The sequence below is a fragment of the Leopardus geoffroyi genome, chromosome D4 (genome assembly GCF_018350155.1).
Source record: "Leopardus geoffroyi isolate Oge1 chromosome D4, O.geoffroyi_Oge1_pat1.0, whole genome shotgun sequence".
NCBI classification, from domain to species: domain Eukaryota; kingdom Metazoa; phylum Chordata; class Mammalia; order Carnivora; family Felidae; genus Leopardus; species Leopardus geoffroyi.
Genome location: NC_059342.1, coordinates 41,876,250 through 41,892,921, shown reverse-complemented (window position 1 = coordinate 41,892,921; position 16,672 = coordinate 41,876,250). Strand labels below are relative to the sequence as shown.

General features: G+C 38.4%; 1 protein-coding gene across 23 annotated transcripts in view; it reads left to right on the top strand.

Moving 5' to 3' along the window:
* The window catches only part of BNC2 (basonuclin 2), a 441,344-nt gene that overhangs the window by 97,757 nt on the left and 326,915 nt on the right, over window positions 1–16,672 (top strand). Inside the window, exon 1 of one of the 23 annotated variants that reach the window (XM_045468001.1) lies at window positions 13,905–14,131. The exons of 21 other annotated variants lie outside the window; for them this stretch is intronic. The gene's annotated coding sequence lies outside the window, so the exon portion shown is untranslated. Of the gene's footprint in view, window positions 1–13,904; window positions 14,132–16,672 lie in introns of those variants that run through there. One more of the 23 variants, XM_045468007.1, reaches the window with a different exon arrangement.

Genomic DNA, 16,672 nt, shown 5'->3' with positions numbered 1-16,672 from the left:
GCTTTGGATTCTGTGTCTCCCTCTCTCTCTGTCCCTCCCCTGCTCATGCATGCTTTCTCTCTCTCAAAAATATATAAACATTAAAAAAAAAAAAGAAAAATGAGAAAATAAAGAAGAGATAAAACTTGGTTGCAAACCAATCACCTGCTCTAGTGTCCATTGTGTCTTATTACTTTCCAGACTGTTCTATGCACATATACATACACATGCCCATATTTTTTGAACCAGGAGTTGTATGATTATATTTTAATTGCTTTTTCTACTTGTGTTAGAGTCATGGAGGCATATAATTTTTTTATGGCCTCCTGGAATTACAGTGTCTGGGAGTACTGTGATTACAGTCGCTAATCTTTAAAAGAGTATTTAGTTTGTATCTAACTTTTGGTTTTTAGAAACAGTAGAGGCTTTGATTTTGAAGTCATGAGTGATTCTGATCCACTTTTTACCTTCTGAGTTAACAGTACTCATGAAATAATTTCCCTGAGATTTAATGCCGGATCCAGTTCAAACTTCTTCTACTTCGCACAGTTCTCTTGTGATGTTATCACTAACGTAACAGTACTTTCTCTCCCGTCACTTACTTATTTTGTTCTTTATCTGGTGCTAGTTTCATAATATCTTTATACCCACACCTTCATTTTCTCTTTGTCCTATACTGGTGCCTTATCTTTAATTTTCTATTTAAAATTTTTTTTTTTTTTAATTTTTTTTTTTCAACGTTTATTTATTTTTGGGACAGAGAGAGACAGAGCATGAACGGGGGAGGGGCAGAGAGAGAGGGAGACACAGAATCGGAAACAGGCTCCAGGCTCTGAGCCGTCAGCCCAGAGCCCGATGCGGGGCTCGAACTCACGGACTGCGAGATTGTGACCTGGCTGAAGTCGGACGCTTAACCGACTGCGCCACCCAGGCGCCCCTATTTAAAATTTTTTTAATGTTTATTTATTTTTGAGAGAGAGAGAGAGAGAGAGAGAGAGAGAAACAGAGACAGAGGAGGGGCAGAGAGAGAGAGGGAGACACAGAATCTGAAGCAGGCTCCAGGCTCTGATGCAGGACTTGAACTCACAAACCATGAGATTATGACCTGAACCGAAGTTGGATGATGAACTGACTGAGCCACCCAAGTTCCCCTCTTTTTTTTTAAGTTTATTTATTTATTTATTTTGAGAGAGAGAGTGTGCGAGCGAGCGCACACACAAGCAGGGGAGGGGCAGAGGGAGAATCCCAAGCAGATTCTGCATAGTGCGGAGCCTGACGTAGGGCTCTAGCTCACCATCCAGGAAACTATAACCTGAGCTGAAACCCAAGCATTGGATGCTGAGTGGACCACCAGGTGCCCCTCTAATCTTTAATTTTCAAATAATCATACCTTCATATTGTTTAACATGTCTTTGCATTTCACCATTGATTCTTATTAAATTCATTAATTTCCATTTTATTTTCCATTTATTTTAATATTCCATTCATTTCCATTTCCACCTCACCCTAAATTTGTGATTATTTAAATATTTAATTTCATTAATTATTCTAAAAGAGAGTGCTTGCCTGTCTCTAAATAAAAGAATCAGGGGGATGCCTGGGTGGCTCAGTCGGTTAAGTGTTTGATTCTTGATTTCAGCTCAGGTCATTATCTCAGGGTTTATGAGATTGAGCCCGACATGGGGCTCTGTGCTAACAGCGTGAGCCTGTGTAGGATTTTCTCTCTCCTTCTTTGTCTCTGCCCCTGCCCTACTTGTGTATTCTCTTTCTCCCTCCCTCCCCCCCTTCCCCTCTCAAAATAAATAAACATTAAAAAAATAGATCTATTTGTGGGTCTGTTTTTGGCTCCTAGCCAGTTGATTATATCCTTAAGGAGCATTAGCCATTTTAAATATTTTTAATATGAAGCTCAGTAAATCATAGTGTATATTCTAAAGATAAGGCAATTAAATTTGAGCATACATCTGAATCACTTAGAGGTCATGTTTAGTCACAAACTGCTGGGCCCTACTCCTAGATGTTTTGATTCTGCTGATTTTTTTAAAGAAATTTATTTTGAGAGAGAGAGAGTGTGTGTGTGTGTGTGTGTGTGTACAAACGAAGGAGGGGTAGAGAGCTGGGGCTGGGGGAGCGGAGGTGGGGAGATGAGAATCCCAAGCAGGCTCCATGCTGTCAGCACAGAGCCCAACCCCATGAACTGTGAGATCATGACCTAAGCCAAAATCAAGAGTCAGATGCTTAACCTACTGAGCCACCCAGGCGCTCCTTGATTCTGCCAGTTTTGGGGAGGGCCTGAGTATTTGCATTTCTGACAAGTCCCCAGGTGATGTTGATGCTGCTGGTCCTGAGACCATACTTTGAGAATAACTGTTCTTAAGGAACATAGAAATTATTCTTCGATTGTTTGTACTCTCTGTACTTATTCACATTCTTTTTCTCTTTACACTAGTGGATATGACAGATATAAGTGAACATATTTTAGTAGAGCTGTTGCTATTTAAAAAACAAAACTTCTTATTAGTAAAAAGAGAAAGGTTCCTGCATATAGAGCTACAGCCTGGTTTGAGCTAGACCAGTAGACACAATGTTTGGAGTCCTAGTTTAGGGGCTTGGGTTGTTTGTTCCAAGACAGGTTTTCTTAAATCTCTTACAATCTTAGTTTCCTTGAAGAAAATGATTGCTACCAGGTCTCTCCTGTCTCTGCACTTCCTAAATCTTCAGGCAGCTCCTCAATGTGTTTAAACAGGCTCACAATGTCAAATACGTCAATTAGAAAATTCTTATGTATGTGGCTCAGTCGGTTAAGCGTGTGAGTTTGGCTCAGGTCATGATCTTGCGGTCTGTGAGTTTGAACCCCCTGTCGGGCTCTGTGCTGACTGCTCAGAGCCTGGAGCCTGCTTCAGATTCTCTGTCTCCTTCTCTCTCTGCCCCTCCCCCGCTTGTGCTCTGTCTCTCTCTCTCTCTCTCAAAAATAATATTAAAAAAATTTTTTAAAGAAAATGCTTATGTGTTATCAATAAATGTTCAAAGTAGTTTCAATAGAGGCATTATTTTAAGGTTTTATCATGATGGGGATTTAGAACTTGGAATCATAGATATTCCAAATGGCTTTGGACATCAGAGCTACAGGACAGCTGATGGTTCATTTGTCAGGTCTGCTAGAATATCAGGTTGAGCCTGGAAGAAAGGAGGAGGTGAGAGAGAAATTTAAAAATAATGGGAATTGAAAGTGTCTTTGGATGCATTTGATTCATTGGCTCTAGGTTCAGTTCAGTGTGCAATTCTCTGATTCCTTATCAGATAGATATAACTAGTAGTTGTTACATTTATTAGTGTACTGGCAGTTTGGACCTTTGGGTTTGAAGTTCTTTCTGCTTGACAGCTGAGATGGGGGAGATGTGTAAAACCTTTTTCAGGTGGCTGGCAGGCATATTATTTGTATTTCAATGGAAAGGATGCTCTATTGGAAAAAACACAGACGAAAGGGCTTTTGTAGAGAATCACTTAGCATGTAGGTGTGTGAAAGGTGAAGCTATAGCAAAGCCTGGCAGCTGATGAGAACACAGTAGAGTAAGACGAACAGGAAGTTTCTTCTAAGCACCTCAGCCTCTCCTGTGTGTACTTGGTTAGTGCCACTGCGTGAGCCAGAATGCTTCAGTTATATGGTAGAGACGAGTCTCTTGTTTTCTGTCACTCTGAGTTGGCATTTTAAATCTTTTTAGAAAGTCCTTTTGACTGTTCTTTATTATTATTGTTGTTGTGCTCTGCTTTACCCCCCCCTTTTTTTGATGGCATGACATGTGTGGTCTTTTTTTCTTGTCATAAATGAGGAGAGAATTTTAGTAGAGTAGGAAACCTTATGACCCAGAAAACATTTGCCTGAAGTGTTCCCATGTGAGCAATGGGCATGGGCATATACTAAAAGAGAGAGGAAAAAAAGGCTTTTTGTTGAGAGTGACAGGCAGACAGGACGAGCAAAGTTTAACTTAAATCCTTTCATTGATATTGGAAAGTCATAAGCCTTCATATGACACTGCCACATTCGACTCACTGTGTGATCTGGAGCTCTGTAGCTAGTACCGTAGTGTGTGTGTGTGTGTGTGTGTGTGTGTGTGTGTGTGTGTGTGTGTGTGTGTGTGTGTGTACAGTGTAAACATTTTATGAACTGCAGTGTCTGATCCATCCGTCTGTCTGGGCAAGAATGTCCCTTGATAGTAAAAAGAACAGCAATCAGGACAGAATTGGTCAATGCGGCATGTCTAATGGTAGGAAGATATTTGAAGGACTCGCTATAGACACAATAGTCTCTCTAAATAGCCTCTTTGCACCCGGAGTCTTATTGCAAACAGGTTCATTAAGGAGAGACATTCTGACACACAGCATCACAGTAATGAAAGTAGCTCTGTTTTTCTAATATTGTATCTTGCCACTTCAGTTATGCTGCTAGTACAAGATTTCCCTTGTGTTGTTGTATATTTCTCCAGAAAAAGAATCAGTCTTCATAGAATATACAATTATTTTGTACAGGAATGTATAACTCATACCTAAGATCCAGTCTTCCCTGTTTATGTGCACTAGTGCAAAAATAATTGGCAAACACATCTTCCAGACCAAAAGATTCCAGCACCTTCAATTTGTTGGGCTAGAAGATGTTGAACCAGAGTTATAATAAACTTAAAAAAAATGTGTAATGTTCAAAATGGGTTTGTGATCAATCATAAAAGAAAAAAATATTAGTACAGTTTCCCATGAGGTGTAATTTTTTTCCTAGGGTTTTAGCCAACTCCAGTATAGTATCTGTTCAAAGAGGGGGAAAATGCAAAAGGTTTTCATCCACCAAGCTTAACATATAACTACTATATGAAGACTTAAGCTATTGGATTTTCTGCCTGTTAATGTACAGCATGAACATTATGAACATGGAAAAAAAGGTTATATTGGTTTAAAAGTGGATATGGAAAATTTAATGTGCTCAAGTGGGAACAATGGCATATTAAAAAAAACACTCATGACACAGATCTAATAATTCACTTGCCCCTGTAGGAGAAGGGTATCAGCTCTGATACTGGCTCATAGTTTATTTTTATATATACCCCTGGTCCCTGCAGTATACCCGGTGTGTGGGTTCCAGAGAAAAGAAAGAAAATAATCTGTAGGGAAATCAGCCTGGAAACCTTTCATTAAATACATTGTACTTTGTATTGTGTCATTCACAGAATCTTCAAGAAATAAAGAAAGGAAAAACCTGTTATCAGTCTGCATATGTGAAATATTATATTTGAATACTATCATTTGTTTTAAGATTAAGGCAGAGGCTGCAGACATATTAGTTATTATTCACTTACACCTGGTAGATAATGCAACAGGGATTTAAAAATTCTTTTTCCATTTCTAGTCCCCACCTTCCTGCCTGCCTCCCTCCCCCCAGACAATGGCAAAGATACTACTTTAACTTAAAGCGGTGCTGGCTAAAATGTTTTCATGTTGGAAATGTTGCTTCTTTATAGAGGATTGGGGTGCTGAGGGTAATAAAATCAGTCTTAAAATTCTTGGGGGTGTTTATCTGTCATTTAGCAAAAGATACATTTCTAGGGAAAATTGGATAAAGTGTTAAATACATTCTTCCATGAGAAAAATATACACGCTAGGGGTGTAACTATGAATAGTGACACCTTTATCAAGTTGAATGTCCTTTGGAGTAAGCCTTTGTCTTGTCATTATAGTTCATGTATTGCTGTTGGTGGGCCTTTAAAATCTGTAAACGTCTTATCTTTTTTGCTGACTATTCATGCAGGATACGCTAGGCAAGCCAACTGTGACACATATTCTGCCTATACTTGTAGCTGTCTCTTGGACGAAAATGAACACACATCTTAAACCTAAACCTTGGGTGCCATATAACAGTATTTAACAGACTTCCAGAATAGCAGATATTAAGTTTGGTTTTGATTTCAGATACCTGGGAGCACATTGTCCTACACAGTCTGTTGAAAGATTTATTAATTCTGAGGTAGCTTGTGTTGAAAACCATATTTTAAGTATAGAGGGATATAAGCCTATCAGTCTCACCAGACTGATAACTTTTTCATACCTGTTAGACTCAGTGCCACCTCTTGGCCTCAGGACAGATACAGCACATTCCACTCCAGATTAGGTCACCTTGCTCAGAAAAAAAATATTGTATGAATTGGGGGAGGGATACAAAGCTTTTCAAGTGAATCAACCCCTGGGAGATTGGTTATCACAGTCACTGTGGGTAAGCTCCTAATCTGGAGGCAGTTGTTCCAGTGTTCACGTGGATCATTTCAGTTTTGGCTCTTTTCCTCCAAGTGCCTGTCTTTTGAGTTCTTAAGCCATAGACCAAATTAATTTAAAGATGTTGATGTCATATAGTACTTACGATTTGGAAATGCTTTCTGACTATGGATCGTGAGGAAAGAAAAGTGTCTATTTTCAAGAGTGGATGACCTTTAGGGAGAGATTTCTTATTCCCACCATCTCTTTTTCACTTAAACAGAAGAGCACAACTAGCCCATCTCTGTCAACATTGAGGGTCGGCCCTGATCTTTAAGTGACAGTGGATGGGCGTCCCTGGTCAGCTCTCCCATATCTCTGGATGACCAGTCTGTCACATTCTGAGATCTGGAGCTCACCTTCTAGATTTGACACAGTACTGTGTCAAGTGCCCTGCTGTTGAAGTGCTTCAGGAAGGAATGAGCTTTCTGTTTCTAGTCATGACTGTCGGGTCTAACATTTATTTGAGGGTAAGTAATTCATTGAGCAAACCGTTGGGCCGCATGCCCACCTGCAGCCCCTCTTTCCAGCTTCCTCCTTCTCAGGGGTTCCAGACTCAGGGATTTTTCCTAGAGCACTTCTTGGAGTCTGGAGATACCCTGCTGGGTGGTGTGCACTTCACAGCACCAGGGTTTTCTCAGGATCTCAGACAAGCTTGAATGGCAGTGAAGCTCCGTCCATGTTAATGTAATAAGAGGTGGCACATTTGCTGCTAATTGAGTGCTTACTGCATCCTGCTCAGTGATTCACATGCATCATTGTTGAGTCTTCACATTAAGCTGGTGAAATGGAGACTACTTTTCTCCCATTTGCAGGTGGGGAAACTATGTCACTAGTAAGGGACAGCACTGGGATTTTCAGATCGAAGCCTGATCTTACTCTGAAGCCCATACCCCTTATTGTTGTACTGACAACACATCCTAAGCTGTGTGGCCTCTTTGAGCTCTGCTCCCCCTTCCCTTGGCTCTCACTCACTATATATAGAATGACTTCTTCCCAGCGCTTTGGGGCCAATCTTCTCCTAGTCTGGTGACTGTTAGTCCTTCCTGGAGTGAGCTGCATTTTCCCTATCAGCAAAACAAGGGAGAGTGATTCTCTTACTTAACCTGTTGTTGTAAATAGATAATGAGGTAATGTCTCTGAAAGCACATGTTACTTATTGGTCATCTGTCAGGCACTGTACTAGAACCTCCAGCACAGCAGTGACATAGACAGACACAGTCCCTGCAAGCCCTTGTAAAGCTTGCAGACCTCTGGACACCACAAGACACTGAAGCAAAAAGTTACAAAATATCATAACTGTGCACTGCATATTTAAACCATCCACAGATGTTAAACTGACTTCGAGTTTAAGTCATGGTCTGCACAGGTGCTGGACTTTTTCAGGGTCCTATTGGTAATTTTCAAAGAAAGCCCCTTGCTTTCTTTGGTGTCGCCTTTTTTTTTTTTTTTTTTTTTTTTACCTAAATCCTCTAACATTGTTCTCCAGAGTTCTGCCCTCTGCCTGCTTCTCGGCTTTCTTTTTCCCTTTCTCCTTCTCTCCTCTCTGTGCCCCATTTCTTAGTTCCCTACCTTTGCCTATTCTCCTTTCTACCATGCTCTGATTTCTGAACCCAGTTTAAATTTAATCCTTCTTCAGATCCCACCTTGTCTTCACTGGCTTTAAGTCCTACCCCTCTTTTGATAAATATTTTTTTAAAACATTGAGCCCAATTTTACATTTATTTTTGCTTGTGTAGGCAATCTGCCTATTTCTCCAGTTAGAATGGAAGTTCTCTGAGGGTAGGGGCCACTTCTTTGTCTCTCTAGTACCCATCCCAGGCACAAGTATGTTTTCAAATATTGAAGTAAATTTGATTTTCTCCTCTTCTTCTCTGAAAAAGCTCATCCTTTTTTGTCTCTAACATTTTCTCTTCATGTTCAGTTGGCCCATTGAACCAAACACTACATATATCTCTCAACTCTTTTTTTCTAATTCTTAACTATCTGCAGTGTCCTCATCCAGACTCCATTCCTTCCAGACACTCTCACAGCTCCCTATCAGTCACCATCTTCTAGGTAGGTGATCACCTTAGGAGAAGGTTCCCTGGTATCCCTGGTTACTGCCACTATTTGGTGTAAGTTCTTACCGACTTCCTTATCTAAATCACATAACTGGTCTTGTTACCTCTTTCCCTGAACCAGTAATCCTTCTAAAACATAGATTGATCATGTCAGATCTTAAATGCCTTTGATAGCTACTAAAGTATTTACTAGTGAAATACTTTGGGATTTTTAAATTATCCATTGGAGGAGGGGAGGTTAAGGGGGTATTAGGGGGAGTATAGGTGAAATAAGACTGACCATGTCCTGATAATTGTTGAAGCTGATGGTGTGGCTTACACCACGTTGGTATATGTTTGAAAACTTCATTAATACAATTAAAAAATAAAACACAGAAAACTTTGTACAATATATAGATAATGTCTGAACTTCTTGGTAGAGCATGTAGTGCTCTCATACATGTCTCCCCAGTGTCTCTTTTGGCTTCTGAGATCCCTCAACCCATAGACTGACTCTGCAGCTCTCCCTGTCCTCAGCATTGATTAGAAAGCCTCAACTCTATGAATAAATCCTCCCTTGACTACTTCATTAGCCTGATTGGGGTCTTCTCTCCTTTTGGCTTCCATATCCCTTTGAAAGACCATCATTAAAAAGCCCATAATATTGCTTCTGTGTGTCTTGCTGTACTGCTTACCCTCAACTCATCATTGAGGACTGCCCAAACCAAGAAGGTTCCTTCCTACTGCCCCACTTCTAGTTTCAGGTCACCTGCTGCCTGCCTGTTGAGTGTTAGGCGCTTAATGAATGCTTGAGATAGAATCTAGTAGTTACTTCTGGTCTGTAACATGGGGAGAATTCACCATCCAGCATTTGGGGCTAACTTTGGTAGTGGATTCCTTTCCTCTTCATTCCCAAGACCATCCCAGCCTCTTCCCAGGGAATGAAGTATATATGCATATCCTTAAGAGGATGATAGGTAAACTGTACTGTACAAGTGCAAGGTACCCAAATGTTCATTAGCATGTCAAAATAAAACCCTTTGCCCAGATTTGACCAGCTTTTATCTCTTTTTAATTGTGGCTTTTAAAATTGTCAGGCTCTACATTTAGACTTATGAGGTCTCCCTCCCTCTTTTTGGTCCACTTCATAAAACTGGGTGAGGGAGTTGTCTTTGCCACCTATGCTTTGTGGGAGGACATCTTCAGCCAGCCTTCTGCCAGAGCCCATTCTAAAGGCCCTACGGCTAGGCTCTAAGATGAGCAGAGGAATAACCCTTTTATCAACCTTTACAATGTATTTCACTTATTTCTGGCCACTTAATTATTCTAAACTCCAATACAACTGTGGAGCCCAGAGTTAAAAGTAGAAAATGTTTAAAAGATTTGAGAAATGAACTGATTTTTGTGGCCAGGAGAAGTGAAGACCAAGGTATGAGTTAATCACAGTTTCCAAACACATGAAATAATTTTACATGGAAGGTGGTGCCAGCTGTTAGCCATTTGAGTGAAAACAAACAAAAGGACTTAGGTTGCAGCTGGAGGGATTTTAGTTAGGTAGAAATTTTTCATTAAGTGGTTCTGGGTGGGAACTGGGTTCCCATCCCAGTAGATTGTTGATTTAGGTCCAGATTGGAGGGCAGTAAGGTGGATTTGAGGACTTTAAGCATCCTGAAAATTGGGCTTTGTGATTTAAAAAATCAGCAGCTGTGAATGCCCTCTGTGCGCAGTGCTTGTAGAATGAGGATTCCCTCCTTCCTCCCACCTTCCCCCAAGTTGAAAGAAATTAACCTCAATTAAAGAAAATAGTGATGGATGGCTACAGAGGTAAATATGATATATCACACAGGAAAAACTACATTAAAAGAACATTAAAGTTGGGACAGAAAGCACTAAAAATGGAAAAATTCACAGTTAAGGTTGAAAACTGATATTGTTTACATCTCTGCTAATATGTAGACCTAACAGGACACATTAAGAAATTATGCTTTGAGTATGCTCTGTTATGCTAAGAAGTTAGTTTTTTGACTTAACACACTCAGCTTAATATACAGTTTCGTTGCCCAGCTTTAATTAAGGCATCGTCCATGAATGATTATAGCCCATGGAAAAAAACCTGTTACTTTTACCAGAAGAGTTTTGGTGCTTGTTTAAATATGAAGTTTTTGGAGGGGGCCAGGTGGTGTTTCTGTGACTCTGTGCTTTGCTTTGCTTTTCCTTGTCTCTTTTTTCTTTTTTTTCTTTTCTTTCAAGATTTTATTTTTAAGTAATCTCTACACCCAGCATGGGGCTTGACTTTACAACTCCAAGGTCAGGTCACATGTTCTACTGACTGAGCCAGTCAGGCACCCCAACTTTCTTGTTTTTTTTAAATGTTTGTTTGTTTGTTTAATTTATTGGAGAGAAACAGAGTGTGAGCCGGGAAATGGCAATGAGAGAGGGAGACACAGAATCCGAAGCAGGCTCCAGGCCCTGAGCTGTCAGCACAGAGCATGACGTGGGGCTCAAATCCATGGACCGTGAGATCATGACCTGACCCGAAGTCGGCTGCTTAACCAGCTGAGCCACCCAGGCACCCCTGGGCAAGCCTATTTTAGCTTTTCTAAAGTCAAGAATTTCTTTTGTAAAGCAATGAGGTTTTTTTTACTAAAATGTTAATAATAACTTATGAACAGTTTTAATAATTTTGAGTGATATATATAATTTGTATGTATTGAAAACAAAATTTAGCTTTTATCCCTTTGCTCTAGGAGTGGTTTTTTACTGCTCAAAAATCTAAAATTTCGTTATGTATTTTTTAAACAAATTACTACATTGTAGCAGCCATAATCAGAATCAAATCCAGTCACATTTTTAATTTACATCACATTGTGATACTAGAAAATCATCTTTCTGTAAAGCTCTTACCTAATAAGATTTATCTGCTTACTGTGGTTTTTTGTGTGTATGTACATGTGTGTTCACTGTACTCAAAGGGGTCTGGAATAGCATGGTTTCGATGTAGGGTATAGAGTAAATATTTGTGTAGGGTAGAGCTTGAAGAGTACAAAACTTAATCAGTCTTTAGCTTCTCCATCCCTTCCCCTGACTCTGAAGAGTTGCTACCTTTGCCTGTACTAAGAGCCAAAATAATAAAATACTACCTTCCAAAAACCCTAGCATGTATGCTAATGCTAAGTTTTATATGCTTCCTGAAGAGGATGAATCTCTCTCTCCCCTCCCCCCCTCGCCCCCTCCTCTTCTTGCTCTCTCTTTCCATTTTGGGGGGAATTTTGAGTTCCTTCATTGACCACAAGCTTATTTGTGGAATGGGACAGTGAAAATTAACTATTTCTGAAATCACTGAGCTATGAAGAACAAATTAAATTTAACAAATTTAGTTACTAAGTCTTAAAATTTTGTTTTTGATGCAGAAAGAGAATTTGCTTTTTATTAAAAAAGTATATATAGGTAAATAAAATCATACCGACTTGTATAATCTACATTAATAAAATAGCAGATGGGTTAAAAGTGTTTCATTAGTAATTTTAAGGAAGGAAATATGAACCACAATTATTATAGAAGTTTTCTATTTTTCTTACTGAGTCAAATGAAATTGCCCTAAGTGAAATGATTATTAGCCAGTAGAATTTATTGCATACTGACCTGGGTAATATCAATTTGGGTTCATGACAGGGATATACTCATGGTCTCTTGTCACAGATTTTTAGGTTGATTTTCTTCCCAGATAAATGAGTTTTGTTTCCAGTTAATTAAAAGAAAAAGCTCAGGAAGCTAAACATTCAGAGTGAGAGAGAGAGAGAGTTAGTTGAAAATAAAAAATGAAACCACTTTCTGGTGGTTTCTTTAGGACACCATGCAGTCTCTGTTTCTTAGTACAGAAAATAAAACCTGTAAGCCTATTTGGGGTTTTAAATGTGATATAAATGTAATGTATCATCATAAGTATGCAAACATGTCTTAAAACACGGTTTTATATGGAAGCAATTACTGGCAGTGAGTGAGCTACACACCCCAAGAATGGGTTGGGGCCAAATAATCGCACGTTTCTAAACAATTACTTTTGTGTGGGCGGGAGAGCAAGGTTAAGTTTTATTAGGAATTAATCCTAGCTCTTACTTTACTTCTGATCACATACTTGGTAACCCAAATAAATAAGAGATTTCATGTTAGGAATAGGTTATTTTTTTTCTCTTGGTAAAGTCTTCTAGTGAAGAGTGATTAGTTTTTGTAGAAGGAGGACATGATGTATGTAAATATGAACATGACCAAATGCACATACAGTTTTGCAGTTTTCAGACTTTGGGCCTTGTAATGGTTAAAGATATTGCTGCCTTTGTGACGTGATAGTTGAGCATTCTTTAGCTGGGTGTGTTGTGTTCATCTTTAACAGATTTAATGGGAACTATGAAGGTTAGATCTTATCATCTGGAAGTAACAGGCTCTGCAGTTTTCTCCCAACTCACCACTAGCTTGGAAAAGACCCTGGTGACAGGTGTCTCCTTTCTGTTCTCTTCATCCTGTGTGTTTTGTTCTCTATAATTATGAAGTTATCAAGGTGATTTTGAAGTGATTATGAAGTTATCAAGGTGATTTTGCATTGTAATATTTGAGTGGGTGGCATGGATCTTTTTATTTATTTCATTTTTAAATTAAAGAAATTTGGATCTTAAAAAATTAAAGTGAAGAAACTTAATTTTTATAAAAATGATTTTGTCTGCCAACCAATTCTCTGGAGCCCTTTGGACCTCAGTGATACTAAGTTTAGACAGATCTCTTTTCTCAGGCCAGTGTCATCATAGCTCCCAAGCCAGAGAGCTATTTTGGGATAGGCCACAGGTTGAGCAGCCAGCTAAGCAGCAAAGGGACTAGCAGCCCCTTTAACTGTTATCAGAGCACTGTATTGACGAGTGAGGCTTGGTCAAGTTACTTAACCTTTTTTCCTTGATTTTCTATTATGTAGACTAGAAATGATAATATGTGACTTTGATCTCATAGGGATGCTTCAATCCATTAAAGTCATTAAAGCACTTTAAGGTATAAGGCACTAGATATAAGGTATCTTCATTATTGTTATCATTACTGTTATTGCATTACAGTGCCATATACAAAGGGGGGCTTTTTTAATGCTAGAGTCTCAGAATGAGCTCTATGGATTTAGTAGTTGGCAGGGGACATTGAGAGGTCAGGTTACCTGTCTTCCTACTCTTGAGGCCAGTTTCTGTTCCTCACTGTCTCTGTTAGTTTGTAAGCAAAAAGCAAACTATATTATTTGCTTGAAAATTGAAAAAGAAAATTGAGGGAAATGGGAGATGGCTGTAGTCTACCTTGAATTATTTTTCCTAGGAGCTGCTGTTGGTATGGAGCTTCCCAGAGTGTATACTCTGTTGGTTCCCTTTCTGTGGCTTGCATATTCAAGAGTTTTAAAGGGGGTCGTGGGCTTTTTGATGCATCCTCATTTACAACTTTCATTCTGTTGTTTTTGTTTGTTTGTTTTTGTTTTTGTTTTTTTTTTTTTAGAATACCGTTTCTCTAAGGAAGAAGAAAGGTTGAGGGTAGGGTGGTTCAAGATCTTTGAATGTTTTTGGGTAGTGTTTAAAGGCATTTTTTACAAGATGATTATGTTTCCTAGATCAGCCCCTTCTGGCATTTTGTCTTGAATTCTTCCTCACACCTCATATAATATTCCAGAAGGAGATGCACTTCCATATGGCCTTGGCTGGCACCAACTTGATGATGTCCTTCAGAAAATAGAAGATCAACTCTCCTCTCCCAGAGTGAAGTTTGCTTCCTGGAGTGCAGGTTCTTTGGATCTTAAGGTGTTACTTTTCTAAAATAATCTACCCTGTCCTTTGTCTTAATTTTATGAAACTAATGAGGGTGACTATATTGATTCTTCTTGGTTAAGAGATTTTGCTACTTTCTGTGTTTATTCTTTTTAATTTTTGATACATACTCTTGAGTACAATGATGCATTTTGCTTGTACTACCTTGTTTCTGGACTGAATATTCTTGTGCAACGTACACATGTAACTTGATGACATGTCCAGTTTGTAAAGCACTTGTTCTTCAAATATAGTGCTTTGTAGCTAGATGAAGCATAAGAGAGCTAAGTGCTGTGGTGTTAAATACAAGGTAATTCTGTTCATCAAAAAAAGCTTTACGAGGGAGCCTACAGAAACAACTGCAAGTACTAAAGAATTAAGAAGTGCTGAAATAAATATGGATGGGTCAAAACAATTCATCATTTATTTGGTTTTCTAACTTTTCTTCATTTACTAGAATCCTAAAGTTACAAAGCATATTGCTTTTAAATACGAGTAGAGGGATAGGCTTTTCCAAGTCTCCTCTGTCCCCCAAGTATTTAGTGTGTAACAGTGGAATTTCTGGTATTGATTTGTTTGTATGGAAAATCTTAATGAGATCATAGTTTTGTATTTAAAGAATCACTTTTGGGGACCAGGAGTAAGAATACAATTACATGAAATTGGGATTGTTGTGGAAAATGAGGGACATGTGGTATAATACTAGTTTTTCAGAATCAAGAGTAAAATAAGTGAAATTCCTTTTAAACTGAAGCTAGCTATTGCTACCTCTATACCTGAAATATTTTCTTCTTCTTTATTTATATCCACATGTGAAAATTCTTAGGTGTGAATCATGGCTGACAAAACTTTTATGTTCAATATTACCTATTTTTTAAAGAGATATGCAGCACCCATTATTTTTCCTTCAGCTATTTCCTTCCTTCCCAAATTTCATATCATAATTTCATCTTCCATCCGACTCTAAATAGAATTTAAAGTAATTTGCTATGCCACCTTTTCCTTTGTGGTTAAATACACCTCCTAGGGAGTTCACAAATGACCTAAATGGACTAATGTGATTTTTATATATTTCCTGAGTAGTCAAACTGGGTCATCCTTGGAGATGCCCCAGAACTGGTGGGGCTGTAGGAGTGGATGGGCATGAAGCAGATAGTTCTGTGGTTATCAGGGATTCCCTAGTATTCATATGCCTATAGTTGATAGCCAGGGTTGGGTTCATCTTGATTTGTACTGTTACTCAACCATTTTTTCCACTATTAGGGCCTAAGGAGCCTTTTTAGACATTGTGCCCTAATCTTTGTCCTCTCCCCACTCCCACTACTCATAAAATCCTAATGAATATGATTTTGTTGGGTAGGGTAGAACTTTGGAGGACCATAAACTACTGCAATATCTATAATATTTTTCTTCTGTTGAGAATGCATGATTTAGGACCACAACTTGGATGTACATTTTTTTCCTCCTTTATTGAGATATAATTGACTTATATAATTTTAAGGTGTACAGTGTACTAATTTGTTACAGGTATATATTGAGAAATGAATAGCACAGTAAGGTTAAACAGATAATTAGCTTTGTGTATGTGTGTGTGTGTGTGTGTGTGTGTGTGTGTGTAGAATGTACAGATTATTTAACAACTTGGCTATTTATATTCTAGCCAATGGTGAGTACGTTTTTGGAGACTCAGTAGTGAGTACAGCTGTGGTAGTTTGGTGGTAATTACTAGTCACCTTGAGAGGTTACATTCAATTTGTCTTTTCAGCCTTAGTTTTCATATGAAGATGAGTACTTGGTGGTATGCTTAGATAGGCTTTGTTAGGACATTCTCCTGTCCTGCCTTCCCCCCATTTACACATTTTTCTTGTTATAAAAGTAGTACATTTTCATTGCAAATGAAATTCAGAAGATACTTAGCTCATAGAATTTCTTCAAAAATGGAGCTGTTTTATTATGGTTTTGTACTTCTAGTTTTATATGTGATTATGGAATGCTTTCACAGATTTAAAAATGGAACAGTAAAACTGAATTATGTATAAATGTCATGGTTAAGAATGGTTGTTCTCCTGATGATTTGTTTTCAAGCTGTGTTTATTAGTATTTGATTCACATTGATACTGGTAATTCCTTTTCAGTTTGAAACCATACTTACATTCTATCAAGATGATAGGATTTCAGAGGAAAAAAATTAGGAAAAAAATTTATCTGATGGTTTTTCTGGCCCTGAAGTCTTAGAAATAACTATATTTTTCCATTGAAATCCTTTCTAACATCTATACAGAAAACACACCCTGAGTAAAATAAGCTTCAGGTGTGGTCCTTGACTTCTCTCTGAAAAAAAAAAAAACCTTTTCATAACCAAGTACAAAATAATATTAAAGGCAGTTAACTAAATAAGTCTCAATTCCAACTAAGATTCTTGCATGAAAATTACATCTTCTGTATTATTGAAGTGTGAGATTATAGCCAGCTGTGGTAACCTATAATCCATTTCTCTACATTGCTTTTTGGTGTGAACTGAAAACTATTATCATG